Consider the following 5,874-nt stretch of genomic DNA (forward strand, 5'->3'; position numbering starts at 1 on the left):
GCAAACTAGTCCTATGAGATGTGATTGCCTTTATTCTACAGAAGGAACTGGTACCAAAGGTTTGTATCAATTATTTACTGTCAGAATCCAAGGACATTATGTCTCTATGGTTTCAGACATTTCAAAGAGTCCCACATATGTTACAGCTCTAAAGCAAAATTTCCAGATTGAATGAAACAACAATAATAAACAAACTGTGGTATTCACTTGCTGCAGCAAGAGTTTGCTTCCTCTTTTCTTCTTCCTCTTCTGTCCTGATGTTTGAGGGAAACCTGTCATAAGTGTATGTGCCACCTGTCCCTAAGAATCCAGAGAAAGGAGATAAAATAAACACCATAGCAAACTCTAACTATCTGAAATATTTGCTTCTCTTTGTATCTCTTGCAATTTTCAATCAACAGCAACATCACAAATTTACCTGATGTTCCCACATCTGTATCTGCGATTGTTATAATCTCAGGCTCAACTGAATTTGAAGGAAGAATTGAAATAGGATTTTGGCCCCTTCCTATTGCATCTTGTAACTTGTCAAGTAGGTTATTGTTGTTTTCATCAGAACCCAAACCTCTTTCCAGATAATCCATGAAACCACGTGATTCCAGAAATTGTGTCAGCTGTAAATACCAACAAAGAATAAGTATACCACTAGCAGTGGAAGGTCATATGTTAAATTTTGAAAAGCAACACTTATCAACAAATGCAGACCCATATTTTCATTCTGACCAACAGTAAGAATAGTCATTAAATACAATTACAACTACAGTGGTAACAACAATTACTAGAATAATGAGTATAGCTATTATATGTACCCATAATTAATCAAAATAATCAAAAATCAAGATAGGTGCTGTGAACAAGTATATACCATGGGTTCTGGGGGTTGCTGAGTTGAACGAGAGCGCATCTTCAAGAATGCTTGAACGTTGAAGACGTGAGTAGCAGAAAGTTCCTTTGGGTCAAAAATAATTTAACTAAATAAATTTCAAAGAATCTACCAATATCAACTATTAAAAACCAGATTCAATTACCATCAGAAATAAAACTTAAAAGTGATGCAAAGAACTTTAAGAACACTAATCTGCACAAGAAATCAAATGCAATAAGAGTCCAAACTATAATGTGGCATACGATGTATAATCTACCCATTTCAGTCTATCAAGGATTTACTGCATGTTAATCAATTAAAGGCATTCTAGTTCATATTCCAAAATAAGCAGAAAAGACTAACATCAAAAGAGTGTATTCTTGGATTGCTTTGAGATTCTGATGATAATATTATAAATAATTGTCTCAAATATGTGGACCTCTGATTTAACCCTTCAGGGCTTCTGATTATGTGGAGGTAGTCAGGTAGTCAGTTAAGCAAGAAAAAAAAAGGTAATCATTTTATAACAGAACTGCAATTAGACAACAGAAGTGGCGCCCTTACAGGGCAGCGAAGATTTATATGGACGAGAAAATGACATCATCCAGCAAATCATTTTACTGAAGTACTTATACAATTAAGGGGAGGGATAAGGACTTCATAGAGATTGACTTGGCACCCAAGCTTACCTAAGTTGTAGGTCATGATCCTCTCCCCAAGGTTTGTTGCCAAGTTTAGGATATTGCTCGGATGAATTGAAAAGACCATCCTTCATCAGATCTATCCCCACAACATTGGGATACAATAGCTGCGTTAGATCCTGACGTAAACAGCTTAGTTCTGGCTCAGGAATAGAAGGTATTTCATCTGTTGTTGTGATACGATTGAACTCAAGGTCCACAATAACTACCTAGAACCATGGTGAATGACAACAAAACATATTGTAATTAGCATAAATATTTCATATACATAATACAGAGAAAAAAATTCGTTATCTTTTCATTTTTTACAGATAATTTCCATTTCCACAGTTGCATAACAACATTCTTGATCTACATAAAATATCCAAATAGCAAATTCAATGTCCATAAAAATGTCTTCAAAGTAGAGGAAGTTTGAAAATAACTGTTCTTCTGTAAAGAATTCGTACAGTGTTTTAGGATCTAAACTTTTCAAAAATAAAAAATAAAAAGTGCATACAGTTGTTTTATGTTTACTAAAATAGCTGAAATATAAAATGCATAAAAACTACAAATATCTTTTTCAACCCTAATATGTATAAACAATAAGGCAGTTTCTTGAAAAGAACTTACACCATCCATTGCTAGAGTAGATGTATCAATACCTGAATGAAGACCCATCATATACGGCGTAGGGGCATCAATATAGTCTACTCCACTGAAAAAGAGTAACGGAATGTAGACTTGCTTCCACATAAAAAAACATGCACAAATTAGACAAGAGTCAAATACAAGATGTATCAGAAAATAAATACTACACAATTGAAATTTCGGTATTCAAATATATATACATATATATAGTTATATACACAAGCATATTTTTTTTTGTAAGAGTTCAAAATAGAGAAGCCATATTCTTTAGAGAAGAAATGACAACTATTAGAGAAATAAGGGAGATCACATAACAAATTGGACAAGAAGTCCATCAAGCACAAAAGACCTGTTAAAGCAAATAGAAACCCCACTAAGCCAGCCTAAGGCTACAAGAAACAAACTGACTAAGCATATGTCTTGAGCAGCATCTTTGCCAGGGAAATAAAAAGTCGTTGACTAAGAATGAAGCTTACCTGCCACCGAAATGGATAAATTAAATAGCAAATAGCTTCTGATGCAAGGGTCAAAAGGGAATATCTGCCAAAAGTAGGACAAAAAGTTAACTAAAGGATGTGGGAGTACACAGCTGAGAAAGCAAGATGAGAACTTGTTCCAGATTCGTACTGGTGTGACCGGATTAAAATCCTCCTTTCAAGCAGCACGGCTGTGAAAAATTTAATCAGATTGTCAACGTCTAGACACTGAACCAATGGCTGAAATGTAGTACATGACAACCAAAGTCAATATCCCACAGCAGCAAGAAGTACATTTACACCAGCAAAATGTAGAGGCACACAACTGAGAAGGGAAGAAGAAGTTAGAGGCTGTATATCAACATGGGGAAGCCCATCCTTCGGTGGAGTCTCCAGAGAAAGCAGAACATTGTCGGTAGCGAACAAAACTCGATCTTTTCCAGGAGTAGGCAGAGGTATATTGGATACCATAGATGCAATGATATCCCATAATTGTATGCTGTAAATGTTGCCAAAACATGAATGTGACAGGAGTATCAAAGACCACCAAAACTCACCACTACGAGACTAAGAGATTCTTACCTGCTTCTGCTAGAGGAAAAACAAGAGCAAACAACTCCTCGAGTACATTTTTAAGTAAACGGAGACTAGGTGACTGCGAAACTAGACATATACATTTGTCAGCAAACGAATTTGCCGGTATACAATAATCTTCCGCAATATCCTCACCCTCTGCACCAAATTACGAACCGCATTTAGAGAAGAGTATTTGCCTGGCTACATGCACACAGCAATGGCTCTGTTCTAAGGAATTTTTAAGCCTAATTGAAACAACAACTCATTTAATCGATCAAATTTCTGCTAAAGCTTAATCCTAGCCCTAATTAATCTTCATTCTAGCTTCTGCATCGATTCCTCAAGCTTAATTACAGTAAACAACATCGTTTAAGAGCAGAGTGAAGCAAAATAGGCGAGAGCGCTCAAGGCGTCCATACCAGTAAGAACAATGGGATAGCTCCTTGGAAACGTCGTCGCATCGTTAGCATCAAACCCCGAGGAGTAGAACGAAACGCCAGCTGGCAGCACACACTGTAGAAATACACAACCGGAATTAGAATTAGCCGATTCCGGCGAGAGAGGGCAAAGCGAAAACGGCGGCGTTTAGGTAACTTACGGTGGGGAGCTGAGGCGGCGGAGGAGGATAGAGAGTGTGGGAGGTACATTTCGGCGAAGCCGTGGAATCCTCTGCCGCCGTCGAGGGTTCGAATCTCCGGCCCGATGCCGCAGACGACGAAGTGCTCGAAGATCTGAGCCATTGGTTGGATCGGTCAACGGTCAACGATCCTCTCTCTGTCTCAGAGATCTGGTTCCACAGCTAGTCGGAGACGATTGGTTATAGTAGTAATAATGGTTTTAACAGAAGCAGAGTAGAATTCTGGGTCTTCATTGTAACTGTTACCGAGTGTACCCAGCAAATTATTTATATTATATAATATCTAATAAAACCCAACGAATTTATCTAAAATACCCTCATCTAATAAAACAACATCCCAGGAGAACAAACCCAGCAACTTCTTCTCCTCTTTCGATCTCTTCTTAATTAGAACCAAATTTTGGGGAGATACATGTTCTAATTGTTCTGATAGGAATGGGTAAGTGGAGAAATTCTATGGTGCTAAATGCTTTGGTTGCAAACATACTTGTGTGAAGAAATTCTACTGTTCAATTGATTCTGAACTTCTTTCAGAAGTGAAGAAAGGTGCGATACAATTAAAATGAAAGCTATAATCATGGAATTGATTTGTTGTCTCTGTACTCAAAATGAAGAACTATTGAACTAATATTCAATGAATATAGGGTTATGTTGTTGCATATTCTTTGCTCTAATCATATTCCAATCGGATTTGAAACTCTAGCATCCGAAAACCGTATGAACGTACCGGTAAACAACCGAAAACGTAGCAGAGGACAAATCAATATAATGTTAAAACGAAACTGCGAAGGGAATGAAATAGTGTGATTCGCTGTGTTGGATGTAGGTTATATTTTTAATGTAACAATCTTATTTAGTTTGTTGGATTTAACAAACCTTCATCCACATCTATTATTATGCAGAGCTTAAAAATTATGCGTAACAATTTAACGTCTGATTCCATAGTATTGTTGTTTGCATTATGTAACAACAATACACTTGATTAGGGTAGTCAAGAGCAAGTTTCTCTAGCCGGAACTCTAATTATGCAAATATCACTAGCTGGTTCATTTTAAGCTTGTGTTCTTTAGTGATCTTCCAAACAACCAAAGATTACAAATCTGTATCTTCTAAGAAAATATAAGACGGAATCTGCATGCACGATTTGGAGCAGCGCGGCGGGGTTCTCCACTCAGTCCACTGCACTGTGGATGGAAGTCAGGGCCTGGAATGCTATGGAGGTCAGAGTTGCAAAAACGCTGGTTGATGCCGGCGTGGAGATTGATGGACAACCGGCAATGACAATGGTTCGGCGGCCGGGATCAATGAAGTAGATTGGGGCCAAGATATGTTAGGAGGCCCAACTACAATCGGGTGCTCAAATCTTTAATGAGGCCTAATCCAATTCAACCATTCACCTTTATTTGCTTTAATGCTATCTTAATTCTGAAACTAACACCTAGAAAATTCTAGTATGCAGTGCGGCATGCTATGCCGATTCCACTAGAAGCCAAGAGAGCTGATGTCATCAAGAGCTTTTTCAGAAAATGCAACCGGAGAACCTTCTCAACCAGTTTTACTTTTAGTAAATATATTTTTCTTTCTACTTCTTACCTTATCTACTATATAAAATTTTTAAAGAATTCAAATTTGTTTAGTCTTTGTGGTTTGAAATCGACATATGTTTAGTCCTTGTGGTTTTATTTTAATCTGAATAGTCCTTAAAATCACAATTTTTCATCTAAATAATCCTTATAGTTTTATTTTAATCTGAATAGTCGTTAAAGTCATGATTTTTCATCCAAATAGTCATTCATACAATTTTCTCAGTTAAAGGTCATAAGGACTATTTGGATGAAAAATCATGACTTTAAGGACTATTAAAATTAAAATAAAACCATAAGGACTATTTGGATGAAAAATCGTGACTTTAAGGACTATTCAGATTAAAAATAAAAGAAAAAAATTTCAGTTTACTCCCCTGAACTTTAGGTCTAAAATCAGTCTTAT

The 5,874-nt window shown here is 36.7% G+C and overlaps 1 pseudogene; it reads right to left on the reverse strand.

Moving 5' to 3' along the window:
- Nucleotides 1-195: 195 nt before the first annotated feature.
- LOC101305812 lies at nucleotides 196-3,988 on the reverse strand (annotated as a pseudogene; the record flags this gene model as incomplete).
- Nucleotides 3,989-5,874: the final 1,886 nt, after the last annotated feature.

This window comes from Fragaria vesca, unplaced genomic scaffold (genome assembly GCF_000184155.1).
Source record: "Fragaria vesca subsp. vesca unplaced genomic scaffold, FraVesHawaii_1.0 scf0510158, whole genome shotgun sequence".
Taxonomy (NCBI): Eukaryota; Viridiplantae; Streptophyta; class Magnoliopsida; order Rosales; family Rosaceae; genus Fragaria; species Fragaria vesca.